The sequence below is a fragment of the Giraffa tippelskirchi genome, chromosome 1, assembly GCF_054371585.1.
Source record: "Giraffa tippelskirchi isolate mGirTip1 chromosome 1, T2T-mGirTip1v1.2.pri, whole genome shotgun sequence".
Taxonomy (NCBI): domain Eukaryota; kingdom Metazoa; phylum Chordata; class Mammalia; order Artiodactyla; family Giraffidae; genus Giraffa; species Giraffa tippelskirchi.
In genome coordinates, this window is record NC_137275.1 from 40,726,935 (window position 1) to 40,753,502 (window position 26,568).

At 39.8% G+C, this 26,568-nt stretch overlaps 1 protein-coding gene across 1 annotated transcript in view; it reads right to left on the bottom strand.

Annotated features, from left to right (window-relative positions):
- LOC145544904 (uncharacterized) overlaps nucleotides 1–26,568 on the bottom strand; it is a 216,956-nt gene that overhangs the window by 90,654 nt on the left and 99,734 nt on the right. The window lies entirely within an intron of this gene.

Below are 26,568 nucleotides of genomic sequence, written 5' to 3' on the forward strand. Positions count from 1 at the left end.
ACCCTATATGCGATTCAGAATAAGAGACACAGATGCATGGAACAATTTTATGGGAGAAGGTGAGGGTGGGACGTTCTGGGGGAATAGCATTGAAACATGTATATTATCGTATGTGAAACAGAACACCATTCCAAGTTCGATGCATGAGACAAGGGCTCAGGGCCGGGGCAATGGGATGACCCAGAGGGATGGGATGGGGAGGGAGGTGGGTGGGGGGTCCAGGAAGGGGAACACATGTAAACCCATGGCTGATTCATGTCAATGTATGGCAAAAACTATTACAATATTGTAAAGTAATTAGCCCCCAACTAAAATAAATTAAAAAAAATTAAAAAAAAAAAAGAAAATTTAAAGATATCAGACAAGGGCCCTGTTTCCAAGGAGTTTAAGCTGGTATAATTACCATTTAATGACTATGACAATTATATTCTATTTGAAAGCTGATATTCACAGAAAGAGAAACAGAGATCAGGCTCTGTAGAAGCTCAGAATAGGGACAGAGGACTTACAGCTGGGAAGGAAGTCATGGGAAACAGAGAACCATTATGAATTACAGAATGTTTCATAGATGGGCTTTAAATGATGGGTAGGCTTTGGATATGCAGAGAGAGGAGGAAAGGAAAGATCTTTTAAGTAAAGGGAAAGGATTCCAAACTGAGAGAAAAGCCTAAGCAAAAAATAGGAGGAAGAAAATAGCGATTAAGTAAATAGTGGAAGGTTCTGTTTAACCAAAGCAAAGGCTATAGAGCAACTTGTAGGAGATGAAGGTAGAAAGGTACTTATGAGCAAACCATGCAGAGCCAGGATGCCATGCTAAAGAGCTTAGATTTGATTGAACAATCAGTTGTGGGGGATGCAAGTGGTGGCTGAAGACTTTGAACAGTGTGTTCCTGAAACTGGACATGTTTCATGACTCTGTGTGAAGGCCCCACCCGCCCCTCAGCCATATTGTTCCCTATCCATAATCATTTCAGATTTTCCTTAATAGTGACTCCAAAAAGATATCACCAAGTTTTCAACCAGGTATTCCCTGAGACTTTGGAGAGAGGGTTGACTGGCTTCTGTCAGAAGAGAAAACTCTCCAGGAAGCTGAGCTATAAGGCAGTGTTCCCCAACATGACTGCCATTACTGTTTTTTCCTGCCCAACCAGGAAAGGTATGAGTAGACTAGAATATATTCTCCTGCCCCTACCCCCAAGACCAAGCATAAGCCTGGTTGTTCTGAAGGTGAATGTGGCCACTGGCATAGGTAAGTTTCCATATGCTGGTGGTTTAAGAGATGTTAAATGGTAGCTGAGACTGAGTTCAAGGTAAAGGCTGGGTGACAGATGGCATAAATGCACACAACCTCAGGAACACTGGAGGTCCTAGAGCAATGTCCTAGGACACATAGGGAAAGTCCCAGGGGGATCTGATGCTGGTATCATCAGAGAAGGAGTTTCATTTCCAGAAGAAGTTTGTTAGAACTGAGAGTTGGTCATTGGAGGAGTGGAGAGCTTTCACACATAGTGTATACCCATCACTAATCATGCTCCAGTTGAAATGGCAGGCTTCCCAGTATAGGGCCTGTACCTCTTTGATTCACTACTGTATTCTAGAATCAATCCTACACATAGAGACACTCAATACATTGTTTTTCAGTCACTAAGTTGTATCTGACTCTTTGCAAGTCCACGGACAGGGGCACAACAGGGTTCCCTGTCCCTCACTAACTCCTGGGGTTTACTCAAACTCATGTCCATTGAGTCGATGATGCCATCCAACCATCTCATCCCCTGTCGTCCCCTTCTCCTCCTGCCTTCAATCTTTCCCAGAATCAGGATCTTTTCCCAGTGAGCCTGCTTCACATCTGGTGGCCAAGGTACTGGAGCTTCAGCTTCAGCATCAGTCCTCCCAATGAATAATCAGGACTGATTTCCTTTAGGATTGATTGGTTTGATCTCCTTGCAGTCCAAGGGACTCTCAAGAGTCTTTTCCAACACCGCAGTTCAAAAGAATCAATTCTTTGGTGCTCAGCCTTCTTTATGGTCCAATTTTCACATCTGTACATGACTACTGGAAAAACCACAGCTTTGACTACAGAAACCTTTGTCGGCAAAGTGATGTCTCTACTTTTTGGTACTCTATCTAGGTGTGTCATCTCTTTTCTTCCAAGAAACAAGCATCTTTTAATTTTGTGGCTGCAATCACCATCCACAGTGATTTTGGAGCCCAAGAAAATAAAAGCTGCCACTGTTCACACTTTTTCCTCATCTATTTGCCATGAAGTGATGGGACTAGGTGCCATGATCTTAGTTTTTTGAATGTTGAGTTTTAAGCCAGGTTTTTCACTCTCCTTCATCAAGAGGCTCTTTAGTTCCTCTTCACTTTCTGCCATTAGAGTGGTATCATCTGAATATCTGAGGTTGTTGATATTTCTCCTGGCAATCTTGATTCCAGCTTGTGATTCATCTAGCCTGGCATTTTGCATGATGTACTCTGCACAGAAGTTAAATAATCAGGGTGAAAATATACAGCCTGGACATACTCCTTTCCCAATTTTAAACCAGTCTGTTGTTCCAAGTCCAGTTCTAACTGTTGCTTCTTGACCTTCATACAGGTTTCTCGGGAGACAGGTAAGGTATTCTGATATTCCCATCTGTTGAAGAATTTTCCACAGTTTGTTGCGATCCAAACAACACAACGTATTCATGGAATGAATGACTGGGTGAACTAGTGCAGCCTACTGAGCAACCTCCTAGGATACCATAGAGAGGATTTCTGCATTGGCAAGAGAGGCTGGATTCGATTTCTAAGATTCCTCCCAACACAAGGCCTCCACAGTCCTCCTCTGAATACTGAAATTCAGTCCGTGTCTATTGAAGACTTACTATGCATCAGACAACATACTAAGCACACAGAAAACAAAGATGAAAGAAAGAGAGCCCTTTTCTTCAAGGAGCTCATAGTCTAGCTGATATGACAGTCAGTGGCTTGGCAACACCCTTCTCAAAGCGATCAGAGACTTTTAAGATCTCTAAATTATCCATTTAGTTTCATCTAGAGATCTTTTGTGTTTATGGGTGTTCTTACTAATAACTATCTCCCTAGACAGCTCAGACGGTAAAGAATCTGCCTGCAATGCAGGAGACCCAGGTTCGATTCCTGGGTTAGGAAGATCCCTTGGAGAAAGGAATGGCAACCCACTCCTGTATTCTTGCCTGGAGAATTCCACGGACAGGAGCCTGGCAGGCTACTGTCCATGGGGTCACAAAGAGTTAGACACAACTGAGCAATTTTCACTTACCTCCCTAGATGCTACATTTCTAAATTTCCTCTCCAACTAAAAAGATGGATGAGGATGTCAAACTTCAATTTCAAAATGCTTCCAGAAGACAACTAATTGCCTAGAACAATAGAATTTTACTCTAATGGCTTATCTTTCTACTACTGTATATTCTTTTATTGGAGTTCATGAAAGAATTGTGGTATCCTTGGGCTAACAGGGAATTTAGAGCTTATCTAACACAATACTCTGAGGAAATCAAGCCCATCGAGTCAAATAGTCTCTAGTTACTGACATAGCTGAGACTGGAACTTCAACTTTTTGCTCACAGCTAATATTTCCGTGCCATACTAAAATAACGCACTTTCTAAGTGTCAGAAAACTTATTATGTCCTCCATGGATCTATATTATAGCTTTAAGTCTTTATTTCCAAAATCCAAAAAGATAATGGAATACTTATTTTGCTTCCCAACCTAGGGATCAAACCCTAGTCTTCTGCATTGCAGGAGAATTCTTTACCATCTGAGCAACCAAGGAAGCCCCAGAGGAGCAGGACAGGAACTTAAATGCGTAAAGCAGAACAAATACAAGGCTACAACGCAGAGGTGGGAAACTGGAGAGTTCATATTCCTTTTAAAGGCATTCAAATACAAATTTAAAAAACAGAAAGTAGTGTAGATCCAAAAGACAGACCTGTGAGTCAGATATAGCCCATAGTCAGACAATTTAAAACCTCTGAACTTGAAGCTTAGATCCCTTCCTTTCTTCTTCTCTTAGGTATGAAAATAAACAGTTATCAGAAGTCAATGTTTTGATCTAAGTCTAATTACTATTATTACTATTTTTACTAGTTATTACTATCTTCAAATAAATCATTTATTTCAACGCCTCCATGATCCAGAAATACCTAATCATTTTCCTCACACTTGTTGGGCAGCTTTCAATAGTTTATATAGTTTCTCTGCGCCACAGTTTGTCATTACTTAAACAAAAAATTAAATTGCTGACCATTCTTATGGGGTATGGTATAAATTAATTAGCTAATGTTTTGGCATAAATGCAATGGATATTCATTAATAAAATATATCTTGTACATACATATTCTTCATAATCATTTGCCTTGATAGTTCTTTTGTTGGCATCAACTTTTATTGACTGTTCTGCATAATTAAAACCGCAAGAAATTGATTGAAAAAGACCAGGAAGGGTGTGTAATATTAGACTGCCAACACTAATGAAATAATTTAAGTTGGAATTAGACAAAAGGACAAATTAAACTCAGCAAATTACTCAAGGACTAAAGAAAGGCTGATTGTTCAAGTGTAATTAAAATATACATCTGGAATAGTAACTGCTAACAGAGTGATCTGATCAATGAACACAGTAGCTATAAAAATTTAATGCAGTGTGAGCAGCCTATTTTTTAAAATGAAAATAATCAACCCAAAACGCAGCTGCCTGTTATGAGGCCAACATGCAAAAACTAACAAGCTCAGGGAAACTGTACTGATGACTCAGAAGAAACAGGCTGCTATAAGACTTCAAGAACATTACTCTTGATATCAACACCACCACTTAATCATAAAGATTAATTTTTCTAAAAAGGTGGTTGGAGTTCGTAGTCAGAGCTGTAGGAGTATTTATTTCCTCAGGCCAATTCTTTACCTGATGCCTGAGCTGAGCAGTGATATATGCCACACCTCCTCGCCCACACTGTCCAGGTTACACCTCTTTCATTACCACCTAGACCATTTTTCCCACATAGTGTTTAGACTTGTAGATCTAGTCTTCAAATTAGCATAAAAACAAGATAAAACTGAACTCTATAAAATTTACAGACATATTTGAGAAAGACCAGAAGGAACAGGTGACTAGAGAGAGTGGTGGAATTTTAGATCATTTTTTCATTATTTCAATTATTTTTTATTATAAAAGTGTACAATAAACATATGTAACTTGAATGTCCCAGATCTCACCAGGTCATGGGTATGAACAAGGTCATATTAATATTAACTGGACATATTTCATCAGCTTTAAATCCCTACTTGCTAATATAGGAGCACCAGTCCCTGGCAGAGCTCCCACTCCTCCTCCCAGATCTCTGAGAATCCCCTTCTCCACCACCTGTATGAATTCTGGTGGACATGGAGAGTGTTCCTTTCAGGGGAGGGTTTGTCCCTGCCATCAGGGTTTGGTGTCAGCTGCAAAGAGCCATGTCACTCAAGGGCACACCCTTCCCAGGGCAGCCTACACCCAGCAGCAGATGGAGTTAATGTTAGTCACTCAGTCATGTCTGACTCTTTGCAACCCCATGGAGTGTAGCCCACCAGGCTCCTCTGTCCATGGGATTTTCCAGGCAAGAATACTGGAGTGGGTTGCCATTTCCTTCTCCAGGGGATCTCTCCTACCCAGGAATCAAACCCAGGTCTCCCGCCTTGCATTCAGATTCTTTACTGTCTGAGCCACCAAGGAAGCCTGGTGACAGATTAAGGAGGGATGCAAAGGGTCGACCACTTCAGCCCGCTCAAGACAACTCTGATGGACCACATGCAACCCAGAACTCCCAATGGGACTGACCGAGGCTTTGTCTGGCCTACATCAGTTTAACTTCTCTATCTGCCCAATCCTATTTCCTGCCGCTTCCCTCCGCAGGCGCTGATTCCTAATAAATATCCTGCATAGCAAACTCCACCCCAGCATCTACTTCCAGAGAACCCAGCCTGTGACAGCAAGTCATCCTGGCTGCCTATAGCACTTGAGTTGGCCCAAAGGGCCTGAATTGCTCAGTACAATCTTCTTCCTCTAATCGCGCTGAGATCCGCATCTCTTGTGGTCATCCCAGAAACCAGTCCCTCGGTCATCAATGCCCTGTGAGTGCTCCACAGTCCTCTGAGATACAGGAAGGCTCTCTCTTCCTCTGCATTTTGCTCCATTAATGGGTGATGTGTCTGGTTTCAGACACAGTTTGTTTCTTCCCAAGGCAAGGATACACTGCCACAATAGTCAGGCAGAATACATTTGGTTCCTAGCCACCATCCTGTGCCTGGAATCTACTCCTCTCTAAACCTCAGAAACCTGTCTTCCTAGAAAAGCTAGACTCTTTCTTTGTGGTAAATTCTCTCTCAAATTTCTACCCCATCCCCACACCTTTCTTGAGATATGGCTTCAGTTTATACACACATAAGCACATTTAACATACCAAATGGGTCTGAACCAAACTGTGGTAAATGCTAAAGGGTTTGGAGGCTCCTCACCTACCATGGGGGCTTCCCAGGTGATGGTGGCTCAGTGGTAAAGAATCTGCCTGCCAATGCAGGAAACACAGCAGACGTGAGTTCGATCCCTGGGTCAGCAAGATGCCCTGGAAGAGGAAATGGCAACCCATTCCAGTATTCTTGCCTGAGAAATCCCATGAACAGAGAAGCCTGGCGGGCTACAGTCCATGGGGTCGCAAAGAGTCAGACACAACTGAGAATGTATGCACATACCTACCATGAGTACAATAAATACGCTGTGGAGCCTGGTGAGGAAGGAAGGAAAGTGGTTTTTCAGTTCTACACATATATGAATATTCATTTAACAAACTTACATGGAAACTACCTTTGGCACTGTTCTAAGGCTCTTATACATATTAACTCACGCAATCCTAAAAGAGCCCTATGAGGTAATTAGGCCCATCCTACACATGAGAAAACTGAGGCACATAGAGATTTGGTGACTCAAAATCACACAAGAAGCAAGTTTTGAGGATGCTCTGGCTCTAAGTCCTTGTCCTTAATCATTATTGACATGGCCCCTCAGGCCAGGTTGGTTCCCCATTCCAGTGTGACAGTGATCATATTCCACTAGGAGAGAAGTCAAGATGCAAGAATAATAATAAGTGAAAAGTCTACATTCCTTGGTTTCCTTTTCTCCATTTCACACAGCTAAATGGCCATGGCTAGAAAAATCTTACTTCCCCAAGTACCTGAAAAGCTGTAGGTATCTGAATAAACCCATACTGATGGAATCACATATTACATATTTTAGGCCATTCTCCCGATACTGGATTTCCCCTTAGCCCCTCTCTTCTCACTCCAGTACCCCAGCAGTCCTTGGGGGAGGCTTAAGTGGGTCAGGTAGGGACACAGCACTGGCCTGAGCCCTGCCTGCTGCCTCTGGCCTTATCTGTGACAAAGCAGCCACTGCATGGTGTGACACAATTCTCAGAGGTCGCCGGAGGCAGCTGCAAGCTTGGCTAGAGTTAATCACATTTTGTTAAGCAGGTGATGAGTCCTCTAGAGCCTGGGGACTGCCTGCACAGCCAACATACTGACACTATTTCAAGCAGTTTCCTTCTGTCCTGGTCTCTGTAGTCCATGCTACGTATACCAGGAGTTCACACTGTTAACTTGTAGTTCTACTACTATAATGCTATGAAGGCTTACAATTCAATTACAGCAACTTTTTTTATATTGACTAAGAAGAGGATAGCGAAAAGAGACAAAAGGTAGCAGCATTAACATTTATTGAGTATCTACTGTATATAAGGTCCTGACAGGAAATTTCAAATATGTTATCTCAGTTAACCTTGCAATATTATGCAGTATTACCACCATTTTTAAAATAAGGAAATGAAGAGAAGACAGGAAAGTGATGTAATGAAGATCTCACAAAGAAAAAGCTACATGACTATGGGTATGGAGAGGCCTTTTAGATACAGCACCAAAGGCCCAATCCATGAAGGAAATAATTGATGGGCTGGGCTTCATTAAATTTAAAATTTCTACTTTGCAAAAGATGGTATGAAGAGAATGAGATCAAGAAGAGTCCTAGGGGAAGTATAAGTGCGGAGGACCTAGCAATGAGTGAGCCCAGTATTCTAACAGACATCCAGAAGACCAGGAATTGCAAGAGTGGGAGAGAGGGAGAGCAGTGCATATGAGACAGAGAAACTGTCAGGAGCAACTCATGTAAGGTCTTATGGAGCATAGCCATGTCCAGGTGTACTGTGTAAAGGAAGAACTTCATTATCATGTTTAAGATAGGGTTTATATTTATCTTTCCACCTCAGTTTGTCCATTTTTATATCTAAACTTAGGTAAAAAGCACAAATGATCAAAAGAGAGAGAGAGAGAGAGAAACGAGAGGACAAGTCACAGAGCAAGAAAACATGTTTATAAAATATTTATTTATTATATCTAATAAAGGACTGCTCTCCAAAATATACAAAGAACTCTTAAAACTCAACAGTAAGAAAACAAACATCCTGGTTGTAAAAATGGGAGAAAGATCTGAACAAACACCTCATCAAAGAAGATATACAGATTATATGAAAAGATATTCCACATCACTTCTCATGCAGGAAAGGCAAACTAAAACAACAAGAGATACCACTGTGCTCCACCGCTCAGCCGTGTCTGACTCTTTGCGACCCCATCGACTGTAGCCCTCCAGGCTCCTCTGTCCAGAAACCTTCCAGGCAAGAATACCGGAGTGGGTTGCCATTTCCTACTCCAGGGGATCTTCTTGACCCAGGGATCAAACCCACATCTCTTGAATCTCCTGCATTGGCAAGCAGATTCTTTACCACAGCATCACCTGGGAAGCACAAGATACCACTACACACCTGTTAGCTAATGGCCAACATCCAGAACACTGACATCACCAAATGCTGGTATGGATGGGGAGCAACAGGAGCTCTCATTCATTGTTAGTGGGAATGTAAAATGGTAGAGTCACTTTGGAAGACAGTTTGGCAGTTTCTTACAAAATGAAGCATAGTTCCAAAAAAAAAAAACTCATAGAAGAAAACTAGGTAAAGAATATGCTGAAACACTGCATATCTTTGCAAATTTTCTGTAAATACAAAAATATCCTAAAATTAATAGTTTGTTAAAATAAAAAATCTAAATATAAATATGCTCAGACTAGCCTGCCAGGCTCCTCTGTCCATGGAATTCTCCAGGCCAGAATACAGGAGTGGGTAGCCATTCCCTTCTCCAGGGGATTTTTCCAACTCAGGGATCGAACTCAGGTCTCCCACATTGAAAGAAGATTCTTTACCATCTGAGCCACCAGGGAAGACCAACTCTTACCATATGATCCAGCAACTGTGATTCTTGATATTTACCCAAAGGAGTTGAAAATTTATGTCCACATAAAAACTGTACACAGACATTTATAGCAACTTTATTCATAATTGCCCAAACTTAGAAGTAACCAAGATGGTAGGTGAATGGATAAAGAAACTGTGGTCTATCCAGATAATGGAATATTATTCAGCACTAAAAATAAATAAGTTATCAAGCCATGAAAAGACAGAGGAAACTTAAATGCATATTACTAAGTGAAAGAAGCCAATCTGAAAAGACTGCATACTGCTTGATTCCAACGATATGACATTCTGGAAAAGGCAACACTATGGTGACAAAGATTAGTGGTTCCTAAGGATTGGACGGTGGGGGATGGATGAATATGTCCACCAAAAAGAATTCTCAATGCAATGAAATTATTCTGTATGATATGTTAAAATGATGGATATCTGTTATCATACAGCTCAAAACTATGAATGGCCTCATGGAGGAGATCCCTATTGCCCAGCAGGAACACCCACCTTGCACAGTTCAATGAATGAGAAACATACAAACTTCTATTGTGTTTGAACTCATTATGTATTTTGGGTCTACTTGTCACAGGAGCTTGTGTTACCTGAATACAGGTAGCATATTCAGGCAAAGATGAATAGAGACATATTCAGAGAATATACCGGGAGTTAACTGGAATCCTAAATGGTGGCTAGATTGAGATGAGTCACATTAAAGAGCTGAGGTTCCTTCTGTTAGCAAATCAAAGCAAATCCATACTCTGACAAAGTTAAACAGTATGCAGGTACAATATATTTTGAAGACTACCCATATGAGCATGTGACATTCAAAACTGAACTTCGGACATTCACATGAGTATCTTCTTATACCATCACTCTTTCATTTTGCAAAGAAATATGCCTCTTGAAATGACGTCCATGCTTCAAGTTTTGCACTTGCCATTCCATTAATGAGCACTCACTGGTTCCTTAATGTGTGTTAGTTTCAGTTCCACTGACAAATGCTATAATTAGCCCCTGACAATGGAAGAGGATGCCCAAGTCAGAAATACAGAAGTGCTCCTACTCTAAGAAAAACATTGTATTTGAAGTATTGTTCGAAGAACAAACAAAAATTGCAGCTGGCATTATGCTGTCAGAGAAAACGGAATGTTATAAAAGATATTACTATGCTCTTTCAGGCATACTTTTCCCCAGGCCAGAAATGTGGAACATAGCCCAAGAAAGACTGGAGATAACAAGTATATAAAAGCAATACTTAAGGAAGGAACAAAACAGAAATTAACTTGAAGCAGAAAGCAAGCACTTAGTGCGACCTCACTTTTCCGAATCAACAGTTTCTCTCTAAAGGCAGCCTGCAAGATAAATGTTAGACATGGTCAGAAATTGTAATAGGGTTAGAAGAAGCAAAGGAAAAAACTGTTTCTCAATTGAGAAGAAGCATGAGATAGATTTTGAGAACCCAGATTTTACTAGACTCCAAGGGAAGTTGGAGTCTAGGACTTCCCCGTAGCTCAAACGGTAAAGAATCTGCCTGCAATGCAGGAGACCAGGGTCCAATCCCTGGGTAGGGAAGATCCTCTGGAGAAGGGTATGGCAATCCACTCCAGTATTCTTTTTTTTTTTTTTTTACTAGCAAAATACTTTTATTATTTTATAGTGATAAAACAGGAAAGTAAAGATTTCTTTTTGGTGTATACCAGAGTTAAGGAAGTAAAAGAATAAGGGAATTAATAGAATTTTTATGTACTTTGATGACAGTAAAAAGTTAACAATACCAACTGTTTGCCATAAAACTTATAGCCCCCCAAAACACATATATAAAGGATCATAGTTTTAAAATCTATAAAAGTAAAAAATATACAGTCAGAAGCTCTAACGCTTATTCCATCTTTAATATAAAATTGTAAACATTTATTTACACAAAGCAAATGTGTATAACAAAAGTCCGAGCACCCTTTTGAGTCATGGCTCCTGGAAGATGGGGATTTGCACTGAAGTGGAGTTGTCTCCTTCTCCAGTATTCTTGTCTGGAGAATCCCATGAACAGAGGAGCCTGGCAGGCTATAGTCCACGGGGTCACAAAGAGTCAGACACGACTGAGCAATTAACACACACAAGGGAAGTTAGCATGAGAAGAGAAAAAACAAGAATAGAAGTTAGAGTGGAAACAATGTGAAGGCAAATGAGGAGATTCAAAGAATGAGCTAACAGAAGAATGGAACATTCAGTCATGTGACTACACCTAACTCCTGGGAAACCTAAGAGAAGTAACCTAACTGTGTGCCCCAGAAGAAGAGAATATGGGTTTTCACAACCAAGTATGTTCCTCTGTCGGAGAAGGCAATGGCACCCCACTCCAGTATTCTTGCCTGGAGAATCCCAGGGACGGCAGAGCCTGGTGGGCTGCCGTCTATGGGGTCACACAGAGTCGGACATGACTGAAGCGACTTAGCAGTAGCATGTTCCTCTGTGATTCTATCACTTTGCAAATGCAGTTGTCTCTGAATGAAACTGTCTATCTTCTTTTTTCTATTTTAGAGTGTAGACAGATTGGCATTCTTCAACATATAGCTATTGAGTAAACAAGTGTAGCTAGCACTATCAGACTTTCAGAATGAGAAAGAATGCATAAGACTTGATCCCAGCTCAGAAGGACCTCATTGTGGAAAGACTGTGCTGTGGTGTGGATAATAAGCAAAAGAAATGAGATCCGGGGAAACTAGTAGTATAATTTTTATTTTTATTACATATAATTTAGATTGTTATCAGCTTTGTTGCACTAGCCGAGTTTCTGTAACAAATGACAGAAATATAGCGGCTTAAACAAGATAGAGCTCTATTTCTCTGTCACATGATAGTTTGTATCAGTCGGTATGGTGGAACTCCAGCAGGAAAGGGAAAAAGAAAGGGTGGGACAAGCTTCTTTCCTTGTAAAGGAATGATCTTAATTTATACATAGTACTTCCTCTCACATCCCATTGGCCAGACTAATTCACGTGGCTAAACCTAGCTACAAAAAAGGCTGGAAATTGTGGTCTTTTGCTGAGCAGCTTTGTAAAGCAGCAGAAAAATTCTATTGTGATGAAAAAGAGGAGGAAAATGAAATAGACACTGGAAATCAACACTTGTTAACTTCCAAAAAAGAAAGTCAATATAAGTTCCCATTCATAAATTGAAATTTTAATGCTAATAATTTACTAGGCTGGTAGAAAATCATAGGCATGTTTATAATGATATAACACTTCACAAAGAATGAGAGCCTCAAATTCAGCTCTGTGAGAAATGGACTCTAGAAATACTGTCACAGAAGAAAAGTACACCATCCAAAGCAATTGTTCCTAGTATCACTGAATGTCAGGATCACTTGTAGAAATTGTTAAATATCAGTGCCCAAGTTCTAGACATTTTGAATCTGGGTGGGGTCTGGGGTCTAAATTTTTTTTTACGTCCACAGGAGTGAGTAGCATGCACTCTCAGGGTCAAAGCCAACAATAAAGAGAAATTCAAAGATAAATGTTCAAAGTCTTCAGAAATCTTAAACTGAAAAATTGATTTTTTTAAGTATAGATGATTTACAATGTCTCAGGTGTACAGTAAAATGATTGCTATACATATACATATTATTTTTCAGATTCATTTCCACTATAGGTTATTACAAAATATTAAATATATTGCCCAGTATGTCCTTATTGCTTATCTATTTTATGTACTTGTAAACACTAAATTTCAAATTTATCCCCCTCCCCAACTTGGTAACCATGGGCTTCCCTGGTAGCTCAGCTGATAAAGAATCCAACTGCAATTTGGGAGACCTAGGTTTGATCCCTGGGTTGAGAAGATCCCCTGGAGAAGGAAACGGCTACCCACTCTAGTATTCTAGCCTGGAGAATTCGACGGACTGTATAGTCTATGGGGTCACAAAGAATTGGACATGATTGAGTGACTTTCACTTTCTCTTGGTAGCCATAAGTTTGTTTTCTATGTCTGTGAGTCTATTTCTGATTCATAAGTTCATTAGTATCATTTTTTAGATTCCACATATAAATGATAACATAGAGTATTTGTCTTTCTCTTTTTGATTTACTTCATTTAGGGTGATAATCTCCAGGTCCATTCATGTTACTGAAAATGGCATTATTTCATTCTTTTTTATGGCTGAGTAACATTTCATTGTGTCTGTAACACACATACACACACACACACACATATATCATCTTTATCCATTCATCTATTGATGGACACTTAGGCTGCTTTCTTTTTTAATTTAATCAGATGTGATTTTACTTTATTTTTAATTCTAATTTCATACTGGAGTATAGCTGATTAACAACGTTGTACTAGTTACAGGTGTACCGCAAAGTGATTCAGTTATACATACATATGTATTTATTCTCTTTTCAAATTTCTTTCCCATTTAGGTTATTACAGAATATTGAGCAGAATTCCCTGTGTTATTCAGTTGATCTTTGTTGGTTACCTATTAATATTTTAAATATAGAAGTGTCTACATGTCAATCCCAAATTCCCAATCTATCCCTCCCCCTATACCCTTCCTTCCTAGTAACAATATTTTAATTCTCTAATCTGTGAGTCTTTTTATATTTTGTAAGTTCATTTTTATCATTTTTTTAGATTCTGCATTTTTTTTTAGATTTAAGTGATAACAAATGATGTCTTTCTCCATCTGACTTATTACTTCACTTAGTATGATAATATCCAGGTTCATCCATGTTGCTGCAAATGGTATTATGTCATTCTTTTTTATGGCTAACATTCCAGTTTGTGTGTGTGTATAAATACACACACATCATATTTTTATCCATTCCTCTGTTGATGAACATTTAGGTAGCTTCCACATCTTGGCTATTGTAAGTGCTGCAGTGAACAGTGAGGTGCATGTAACTTTTCAAGTGAGTTTCCTCCAGATATATGTCCAGGAGTAGGTTTTGCTGGATCATATGGTAACTTTATTTTTAGTTTTGTAAGGGGCCTCCATACTGTTTGCCACAGTGGCTACACCAATTTGCATTCCCACCAAAGTTTAGGAGAGGGGTTTCCTTTTCTTCACACCCTCCCCAGCATTTATTATTTGTAGACTTTCTGATGATGACCAATTCTGACAGGTGTGAGATGAGACCTCACTATGGTTTTAATTTGCATTTCTCTAATAATGAGTGATGTTGAGTATCTTTCCATGCACCTGTTAGCCATCTGTATGTCTTCTTTTGAGAAATGTCTATTTAGGTCTTCTGCTCATTTTCTGATTGGGTTGTTTGTTTTTTTTGATACCGAGCTGTATGAGCTATCTGTATATTTTTGAAATTAATCCCTTGCTGGTCGCATCATTTGCAAATATTCCCATTCAGTAGGTTGTTTTTTCACTTTGTTCATGGTGAAAAGATTGACTTTTAAATAAATAAATATTGTGGGGCTTTTCTGAGCAACCTCGATCAAAAGGATTTTAGATTATGAAAGATTAATTATGAAAGTATACAACAGGGTTGTCTCCTGTTTCTGCCACTGACAGACCTTGGGCAAGTTCCTAAAGCATTCTGAGCTTTATGTTCCTCATCTGTAACATGAGAACTTCAGCCAGAATGATTGCTTGCAGCTTCTATGATCCCACAGATTTTCACTTCCTGCTGGCCACTTCTCTTCATTCACCAACATATTTTGAGTAACATCAAAATAAAGTTAAAATCATTAACATTCAGCAAATATTTACAGAGGTCCTACTCTGTGCTAGCTCTACTAGGAATAAAAAGCAAACAAAGATAAATGCAGCCTGGCCTTCTTTCTTATTTGTGGACCTTACAAGGTAACAACTGCAAAACATTGTATGGGGTTTTATATAACGTTGATCAGAAGACTACTGATGGCCACCTTTGGGTGGTAGGAATATACGCAGGTATCTGTCTCTCTCTGCCTTTCTCTCTCTGTCTGTCTTCTCTTTCTCTCCTCCCTTTTCCATTTTCCTCTTTCTTCTTTCCACCTTTTATTTAAATTCAAATTTTCCTAGGAAAAGTATATAATATTCTCATAATGGAAAAAAGTGATTCCTATAGAAAGCCTTTAATTTATTAACTTTTTTATTGAAGGATAATTGCTTTACAGAATTTTGTTGTTTTCTGTCAAACCTCAACATGAATCAGCCATAGGTATACATATACCCCCTCCCTTTTGAACCTCCCTCCCATCTCCCTCCACATCCCACCCCTCCAGGTTGATACAGAGCCCCTGTTTGAGTTTCCTGAGCCATACAGAAAATTCCCACTGGCTATCTATTTTACATGTGATAATGTAAGTTTCCATGTTACTCTTTCCATACATCTCACCCTCTCCTCCCCTCTCCCCATGTCCATAAGTCTATTCCCTATGTTTGTTTCTCCATTGCTGCCTTGTAGATAAATTCTTCAGTACCATTTTTCTCGATTCCGTATATAGGCGTTAGAATACGATATTTATCTTTCTCTTTCTGACTTATTTTACTCTGTATGATAGGTTCTAGGTTCAATCACCTCATTAGAACTAACTCAAAGGTATTCCTTTTTATGGCTGAGTAATATTCCATTGTGTATATGTACCACTACTTCTTTACCCATTTATCTGTCAATGGACATCTAGGTTGCTTCCATGTTCTAGCTATTGTAAATAGTGCTAGTGCAATGAACAATGGGATACACGTCTCTTTCAGTTTTGGTTTCCTCAGGGTATATGCCTAGGAGTGGCATTGCTGAGTCTTATGGTGGTTTTCTTCCTAGTTTTTTAAGAAATCTCCATACCGTCTTCCATAGTGGCTGTATCAATTTACATTCCCACCAACAGTGCAAGAGCGTTCCCTTTCTCCACACCCTCTCCAGCATTTGTTGTTTGTAGACTTTTTGATGACAGCCATTCTGACCAGTGTGAGGGGATAGCTCATTGTAGTTTTGATTTGCATTTCTCTAATAATGAGCGATGCTGAGCATCTTTCCATGTGTTTGTTAGCCATCTGTATGTCTTCTTTGGAGAAATGTCTGTTTAAGTCTTTGCCCACTTTTTGATCCAGTTGTTTGTTTTTCTGGTATTGAGTTGTATGAGCTGCTTGTATATTTTGGAGATTAATCCTTTGTCAATTGTTTCATTTACTATTATTTTCTCCCATTCTGAGAGTTGTCTTTTCACCTTGCTTATAGTTTCCTTTGCTGTGCAAAAACTTTTAAGTTTTATTAGCTCCCACTTGTTCGTTTTTATTTCCATTATTCTAGGAAGTAGGTCATAGAGGATCTTGCTTTGATTTATGTCATTGAGTGTTCTGCCTGTTTTCCTCTACGAGTTTTATAGTTTCTGGTCTTACATTTAGGTCTTTCATCCATTTTGAGTTTATCTTTGTGTATGGTGTTAGGAAGTGTTCTAATTTCATTCTTTTACATGTAGCTGTCCAGTTTTCCCAGCACCATTTATTGAACTGGCTGTCTTTGCCCCATTGTATATTCTTGCCTCCTTTATCAAAAATAAGGTACCCATAGGTGCATGGGTTTATTTCTTGGCTTTCTGTCTTGTTCCATTGGTCTATATTTCTGTTTTTGTGCCAGTACCATACTGTCTTGTTTATTGTAGCTTTGTAACATATTCTGAAGTCAGGAAGATTGATTCCTCCAGCTCCATTCTTCTTTCTCAAGATGCTTTGGCTATTCATGGTCTTTTGTGTTTCCATATGCATTCTGAAATTTTTTGTTCTAGTTCTGTGAGAAATGCCACTGGTAATTTGATAGGAATCACATTGAAGGTGTAGACTGCATTTGATAGTATGGTCATTTTCACAATATTAATTCTGCCTACCCAAGAACATGGAATATCACTCCATCTGTTTATGTCATCTTTGATTTCTTTCATTCAGTTCAGTTCAGTCACTCAGTCATGTCCGACTCTCTGCGACCCCATGAATTGCAGCAAGCCAGGCCTCCCTGTCCATCACCAACTCCCGGAGTCAATCCAAACCCATGTTCATTGAGTCGGTGATGCCATCCAACCATCTCATCCTCTGTCTTCCCCTTTTCCTCCCGCCCCCAATCCTACCCAGCATCAGGGTCTTTTCCAATGAGTCAACCCTTCGCATGAGGTGGCCAAAGTATTGGAGTTTCAGCTTCAACATCAGACCTTCCAATGAACACCCAGGATTGATCTCTTTTAGGATGGATTGATTGGATCTTCTTGCAGTCCAAGGGACTCTCAAGAGTCTTCTCCAACACCACAGTTCGCAGTCCAAGGGACTCTCAAGAGTCTTCTCCAACACCACAGTTCAAAAGCATCAATTCTGCGGCGCTCAGCTTTCTTCACCGTCCAACTCTCACATCCATACATGACCACTGGAAAAACCACAGCCTTGACTAGACGGACTTTTGTTGGCAAAGTAATGTCTCTGCTTTTAAATATGCTATCTAGGTTGGCCATAACCTTCCTTCCAAGGAGTAAGCGTCTTTTAATTTCATGGCTGCAGTCACCATCAGCAGTGATTCTGGAGCCCAAAAAAGTAAAGTCTGACACTGTTTCCACTGTTTCCCCATCTATTTCCCATGGAGTGATGGGACCAGATGCCATGATCTTAGTTTTCTAAATGTTGAGCTTTAAGCCAACTTTTTCACTCTCCTCCTTCACCTTCATCAAGAGGCTCTTCAGTTCTTCTTCACTCTCTGCCATAAGGGTGGTGTCATCTGCATATCTGAGGTTATTGATATTTCTCCCGGCAGTCTTGATTCCAGCTTGTGTTTCTTCCAGCCCAGCATTTCTCATGATGTACTCTGCATATAAGTTAAATAAGCAGGGTGACAATATACAGCCTTGACGGACTCCTTTTCCTATTTGGAACCAGTCTGTTGTTCCATGTCCAGTTCTAACTATTGCTTCCTGACCTGCATACAGGTTTCTCAAGAGACAGGTCAGATGGTCTGGTATTCCCATCTCTTTCAGAATTTTCCACAGTTTATTGTGATCCACACAGTCAAAGGCTTTGGCATAGTCAATAAAGCAGAAATAGATGTTTTTCTGGAACTCTCTTGCTTTTTCGATGATCCAGCGGATATTGGCAATTTGATCTCTGCTTCCTCTGCATTTTCTAAAACCAGCTTGAACATCTGGAAGTTCACGGTTCACATATTGCTGAAGCCTGGCTTGGAGAATTTTGAGCATTACTTTACTAGCATGTGAGATGAGTGCAATTGTGCGGTAGTTTGAGCATTCTTTAGCATTGCCTTTCTTTGGGATTGGAACAAAAACTGACCTTTTCCAGTCCTGTGGCCACTGCTGAGTTTTCCAAATTTGCTGGCATATCGAGTGCAGCACTTTCACAGCATCACCTTTGAGAATTTGAAATAGCTCAACTGGAATTCCATCACCTCCACTAGCTTTGTTCGTAGTGATGCTTTCTAAGGCCCATTTGACTTCACATTCCAGGATGTCTGGCTCTAGGTGAGTGATCACACCATCGTGATTATCTGGGTCGTGAAGATCTTTTTTGTACTGTTCTTCTGTGTATTCTTGCCACCTCTTCTTAATATCTTCTGCTTCTGTTAGGTCCATACCATTTCTGTCCTTTATCGAGCCTATCTTTTCATGAAATGTTCCTTTGGTATCTCTAATTTTCCTGAAGAGATCTCTAGTCTTTCCCAATCTGTTGTTTTCCTCTATTTCTTTGCACTGATCGCTGAGGAAGGCTTTCTTATCTCTCCTTGCTATTCTTTGGAACTCTGCATTGAGATGGGAATATCTTTCCTTTTCTCCTTTGCTTTTCACTTCTCTTCTCTTCCCAGCTATCTGTAAGGCCTCCTCAGACAGCCATTTTGCTTTTTTGCATTTCTTTTCCATGGGAATTTTCTTGATCCCTGTCTCCTGTACAATGTCACGAACCTCTGTCCATAGTTCATCAGGCACTCTATCAGGTCTAGTCCCTTAAATCTATTTGTCACTTCCACTGTGTACTCATAAGGGACTTGATCTAGGTCATACCTGAATAGTCTAGTGGTTTTCCCTACTTTCTTCAATTTAAGTCTGAATTTGGCAATAAGCAGTTCATGATCTGAGCCACAGTCTGCTCTCGGTCTTGTTTTTGCTGACTGTATAGAGCTTCTCCATCTTTGGCTGCAAACAATATAATCAATCTGATTTCGGTGTTGACCATCTGGTGATGTCCACGTGTAGAGTCTTCTCTTGTGTTGTTGGAATAGGGTGTTTGCTATTACCAGTGCATTCTCGTGGCAAAACTCTATTAGCCTTTGCCCTGCTTCATTCTGTACTCCAAGGCCAAACTTGCCAGTTACGCCAGGTGTTTCTTGACTTCCTACTTGTGCATTCCAGTCCCCTATAATGAAAAGGACTTCTTTTTGGGGTGTTAGTTCTAGAAGGTCTTGTAGGTCTTCACAGAACCGTTCAACTTCAGCTTCTTCGGCATTACTGGTCAGGGCATAGACTTGGCTTACCGTGATATTGAATGGTTTGCCTTGGAAACGAACAGAGATCATTCTGTCGTTTTTGAGATTGCATCCACGTACTGCATTTTGGACTCTTCTGTTGACCATGATGGCTACTCCATTTCTTCTAAGGGATTCTTGCCCACAGTAGTAGATATAATGGTCATCTGAGTTAAATTCACCCATTTCTTTCATTAGTGTCTTATAATTTTCTGTGTACAATTCTTTTGTCTCATGTAAGTTTATTCCTAGATATTTTATTCTTTTTATTGCAATGGTGAATAGAATTGATTCCTTAATTTCTCTTTCTGATTTTTCATTGTTAGTACATAGAAATGCAAGTGACTTCTGTGTATTGATTTTGCATCCTGCAACTTTGCTAAATTCACTGGTTAGCTCTAGTAATTTTCTGATACTATCTTTAGGGTATTCTATGCACAGTATCATATCGTCTGCAAACAGTGAGAGCTTTACTTCTTCTTTTCCGATCTGGATTCTTTTTCGTTCTTTTCTTCTCTGATTGCTATAGCTAGGACTTCCAGAACTATGTTGAATAATATTGGTGAAAGTGGACACCCTTGTCTTGTTCCTGATCTTAGGGGGAATGCTTTCAGTTTTTCACCATTGAGAATAATGTTTGCTGTAGGCATATCATATATGGCCTTTACTATGTTGAGGTAGGTTCCTTATATGCCCATTTTTTGAAGAGTTTTAATCATAAATGGGTGCTGAATTTTGTCAGAGGCTTTTTGTAGAAAATCTTTTAAAAAAAATATTTTGAAATATATTTTCAACTTCCTTCTCTCTTTTCAAAAGTAAGCAAAATGTAGACAAAGTGATACTTAAAGCTAAGAGAACATGTGCAAAGGCTGAGTTCCTGTTCCATTTCCGTAGCTTTCAGGAAAGGAAATGCAGGTCCAATAGAAATGTCACTGTGTGTGTGTAATGCTTATGTGTGTATGAACACACATGCATGTACATCTTTCATAGAGCAAAGGGGCAACAAAAAGAATGAGTGCAAATAAAAGACAATGAAGAAGGAACAATGAAAAAAAGAAAAATAGTCTGCTCAAAAACAATTAGCTCCTTTCTCTGTGAGCCAAACAGCCTTGGTAATTGAGGTTTCACAAGCAAGTCCCAAAGTATTTTCTCAGTTTTCTCTAGTAACCTCCACCTTGCCGTGGATATTAAATGCTGCGAGGCTAACTACTGTTTGTTTCTTGGATACAAAGGACATTCCATTCTCTCTGAGTGATTCTGGGCTTCTCCTAAGCCTGGCAAACACCCTCTTCCGATCAGCAGGCAATCGTTCTGCTAGAGGAGACGCACTATAGGAGGGATTATTAAAAAGACCAGAGAAGCCAAAAGCTCTGGAATGTGTGGTGTGATTATTATTTTCCCAGTTGCTTCCCTTTCCGTCCTATGTTTTGTTTAGGTTGAGGTATTTTTCGTTTCCTAGAACACATTGAGAGGAAGAAAGAGAAAACTAGCTAAGAATAGGACAGGCAGTGGGGCAAGCTGACACTAGATTGCCAATGTGGCTAGAATGACACCATGTAAACATTTTTGTATTTCATTTCTGAAAAGGGCTCACTGTGAACTCTATTGTAAACATGAACCTCGGAAACTCCTATGACTTCTTAATACATTTTATTGATGCTTATTTATTATTAAGTTGTAGCATTAACCATGGGACTTACTGTTAAGACATTGCTCTTTAATCAATATCTAGTAGAACCTCCATTTTTCATTACCTAGTAAGTCCTTCTAATAGTATTCTCCCTGGTGACCCTATAGATCAAAGAAAGGGAGGGGGGAGTAGTTATATTTACTGCTATACTGAGTAGTAGTCTACAGCATTTTAATGGCCGCTGTAAAAATATGTTGAACATCTATATATGAGAATGTAATATCCACATATATCAAAAATAAGCAGGAACACTATTAAATGTTTGACATTATTGTGTTCAGAGTAGAAGTGTTTTGACCCTTTCACAAAAAAATTAGTATGACATGTATACAGGAAAGTATTAATGTTTACATTTCATCTAAAGCAGTGATTCTGAACTAAGGATGATTTTGGTCCCCAGGGAACATTTGGCAATGTCTGGAGACAGTTTTGATTGTCACAACTCAGAGGCAGGGGTGTGGGCAACTGGTATCTGATGAATAGAGGCCAGGGATGGTATTAAACATCCTACAATGCACAGGACAGGCCTCCCACAACAAGCATTATCTAGCCCACATGTCAGTAGTACAGAGTTGACATACATATTTTCAAGGTACCTTCCTGAAGCACTTAAAGTGGGAGGAGAAAATGGGGAACTTTTTTCCAAAACCCCAGTTCGCTTATGAACATTGGCACGCCCCCTACACCTGGGCACCACAGTTTTTCCCACTCCACATCATTTGTACATTCTCAGGCCAGAACAACCTGGCTGCAGAGTGGAAGAGTAGTGTTCTTCCACTATTTAAAATAGTGTTCTATAGCTCTACAACAAGGCTTCTCATCACTGGGTATGGGGAGGCACGAGCCAGAGATACCTGCTAAGCTTTTTCAAAATACCCCCTCCCACCAGTTCAAATGTGTCTCTTAGTTTGGGGGGAGTGAGGGATATGTGGTCATCAACACACATTTCCAACACCATGCGAAGTAAATATAAAATAGGATTTGTAGGAAGACGACTGACAAGTAGAGAAAAAACAGCATGCACAAGATCACCAAGCACTCATCACCCTACTGACTTGATGAGACTGGATGCCCATGGTAAGCAAATCAGTCCAGAGGGACCCACATACTTACACTGAAAGTGAAAGTCGCTCAGTCTGCCCAAATCTTTGCGACCCCATGGACCATACAGTCCATAGAATTCTCCAGGTCAGAATACTGGAGTGGGCAGCCTTTCCCTACTCCAGGGGATCTTCCCAACCTAGGGATCAATCCCAGGTCTCCCACATTGCGGGCGGATTCTTTACCAGCTGAGCCACCAGGAAAGCCCAAGAATACTGGAGTGGGTAGCCTATCCCTTCTCCAGCGGATCTTCCCGACCTAGAATTGAACTGGGGTCTCCTGCATTGCGGGTGGATTCTTTACCGACTGAGCTATCAAGGAAGCCCTTACTTACACTGAGGGAATAGCTAACTGCAGGGACTTCCTGCTTCCAGAAATAATAGGGAAACTCTAGAGCACAGCCCTGTTCTTGCTATGAGTGACTCAAGGCTACAGAGCCAGCTCTCTACTAAGCTAAAAAGAAAGACAACAAGCATCCAGAGACATTTAGATTGGTATCTCCTTGGAAAGGGAATGGAATGGAATGAAGTGGACAGGAGAAATCACAATGCATTGCACATAGTAAAAGCACACATTAGTTTCTGAAACTTACATTTTGATTGTGTAGGCGCGTGTGCCTGGAAAATGCTTTTTGCTGCTAAAGTTGGGGCTGTTGTTACTTTGGCTCTGCTCCCTCGTTGATCAGTCTCTTTCATTTATAAAAGTACTTTGATGTTAGACCCCAACAGACATAGATCACGGAAATGCCCAAAGTTCTGTTCAGGACTTTGGCCCCGTGTTTATTTCAGCCTTACAACTGCAGCTGCCTCTTCACTTCACTCACTACCATTGAGAGTGTGATTCCTTGAGGGAAGCTTCGAGAGACTTCTTTATGAATACTTGAGGCACTACTGGGCTCACTCCAGGACAGAAGTTTACATAATTCATGAGAGTTGTGCCGGCAGTTGACAAAGACAAGGCAGACTGCACAAGAGCAACTCATCCCTTACATACCTTTACGTGGCCCTTTGACAATGCAGGCAGCTACTGTGGAATTCAGTAACACGAAAAAATATATAAATAGAATTTTTTAAACGTAGGTGCACCAAAGAAGTCAAGACAAATATTTAAAGAACAGTTATACCCAAAAGCAATGTCAATGTGATAGCGACCAGGTGATAAAAATAAAAGAAGTACAACATTTTTTAGCCAAGTTTAGAAATAGTCCGTTCAAGCACCAGACCATTTTCATGTTCAAGAGGATACACTAAAGAGAGAGTGGTTTTCTCCACATAGAAGCCTGGAAGAGTTTTTTATGCTCCTGACAAAATGAATGTTGTATGGTGCTTGATGTTGCTGAATAATGAAGATGTTAGCTATTTCTCTAGTGCTATCAGAAAGCATCGCATTACACAGATAAAAGTTGTGTAACTACACTAGGCCAGTGCAAAAGATATGATATTGTTTTGAATGACAGTTGTATCCTTAGAATGCATTCTACTGGCATAAAGATAAAAATGAGTCTGTCTGAAAAGGTCGGTATGCTGCATGAGCCAGAATGCCCAATCACATAACCCATCTAGGCTTTCATACTTTTGTTGTTGATAAAGTCATGAGCCCATTGCCTGCTCTTTCAACACAACTGCCCATTCTCCAACCAAATGGACGATTTAATTTTAATTTAATTTTATCTCCAAAGCCCATGTCTTACCTTCTCCAAGCTGTAGTTTTTGCATCTCCCTCCACCCCAGGCTTTCTTCCCTCCATTTTTTATCAGGCAACCTCCTCTCCATCATTTAAAGTCCATTTCAAATGTCATCTTTCAATGAAAGCTTTTATGGGCCCACTCCCTCCAAATTAGACAGGATCATTCCATGTAAACCTCAGTAATGTCTGGTCTGAACAGTTTCTGTGACATTATACCCTGACTTGCCTTCACTTATTTTATTTACTTATCAATATTTATTTTTCCTCTATCTTATAAGCATTTTAAGGCAGTGACCATGTCATAATCCTTTATGTACTCTCTGTAATATCTGGCATTATGCTTTGCACTTGAAAATGCTCAATACCTCTGGCTGCTGCTGCTGCTGCTAAGTCGCTTCAGTCATGTCCAACTCTGTGCGACCCCATAGACAGCAGCTCACCAGGCTCTGCCGTCCCTGGGATTCTCCAGGCAAGAATACTGGAGTGGGTTGCCATTTCCTTCTCCAGTGCATGAAAGGGAAAAGTGAAAGTGAAGTCGCTCAGTCATGTCCAACTCTTAGCGACCCCATGGACTGTAGCCTACCAGGCTCCTCCGTCCATGGGATTTTCCAGGCAAGAGTACTGGATTGGGGTGCCATTGCCTTCTCCGATACCTCTGGCTACACTGATCAATAACACTTGCCTTTTGACAGTCTGGGACTTGATATTCATCCTTTTATCATCTCTGTACTTCCTTTCTCACATCTGCTCATAGGAATCAACACACAGTGCCTTGAAAATACTAAAAGATCAGAAGTTAGAAATTTGACATTCTTTGTAAAAAGTTGCTGCCCCTCTGTCTCCCTAGGTCTTATGAGATTCTAGATCTCAAAGCCCTTAATATTGATATAATGTCCAAGTCTGGGATTAGGTGAACTGCCCAGTGTCATATATAGGGCAGAACTTAGACTAAAATCTAACATGAGGATGAGATCCATTTAGGTTCAGTGATGTTGTCATAGATATGGTTAGTTTTTCTCTTTAGGGATCTTGAGCTGATTCATTCCAGGAATGTGATATTTAAGTATGAGCCTAAGAGTATTAATTTGCCAAAACAATACTATTTAAAAGAAAATTTTCATTTACTTATACAGCCAGCATGCTCTACCTTGACCCAAAGTTTCAGTGATGAATATATCAGATTTTACTACGTACAAGCCTATGCTTGCCTATGACAAAAACACTCCAGGTTCTATTGGTTCTATCAAAAACATCCAAAGAAAAATGAAGTTCAAATAGAAACCTTTTGCTGATTTTATTCTCAGTAGAACTCAACCACAAACCAAAGTCACTGATAAATAATGTTTCAAATGAAGAGAAAATGATGAATCAATAACATGACTGGAAAATTCTGGAAATGGATCAGAGTTTTGAAAAATCTTCACAGCAGATTTTCTTCCAGGGAGCAATCACAGCATCCAAAAGCATTTATTATTGGCTCACTGTGATTTCTGTGGAGCAGAAATTGAGCAACGTCCTTCCTGTCCACTTCCATTTGTCATGTGGTTGGCTGTTATCTCATATTCCCTTATTCAAGCACAACCTAAAATCTGTCTTCATCACACTATATTAATAAATCTTCATATCCTATGATTTGCTGACTTTATAGCTTCCTTATACCTGAAAGTTAGGATGACCTTTTGCCCTGAGATTGTTTTCACTAAAGGTATTTACCAAGTCTCAGTTTCTTTATGATGCCTGTGTGTGTCATTCTCCATTAAGGTGATTAGCATGTAGGTGAGCATAACATAGATCTACACAACGCTTCTCCAATGTCATAGGTTCAATAACAAAATCTTGGTGATTGTAACTAATTATAATAAAGACCATTAGAGCTATTGAACACAAACTCCTACAGGCCTATACAGCCAAACAAAAGCAACTACTTGTACTATTAAGTACAAACTCAGAGCCTTGAATGTACAAACTCAAGAAAATTTCAATAAAGGGATCTCTGTAGGCAATAAGAGGTCATATCTAAGATTTGCTGCATAACAAAAGCACCTTTAGTCAACTTATGTATTAGCCTAGGCAGATCTTTAGGGGAAAGTCCATGTAAAGCAGAATGCCAAAGGATTATTTAAAGTATATGAAAAAAATGCAGACTGTATGGAAAATCTTTTTAGTTTTGGAAATGATAAAGTCTGAGTATGAAATAACACGAACAGCTTCTAGCAGCATGACCAAATGTAAATTCTGGTTGAAATAGGTATTGTCCTTTCAAAGTGATCATCTTGGGAGACTATACATATT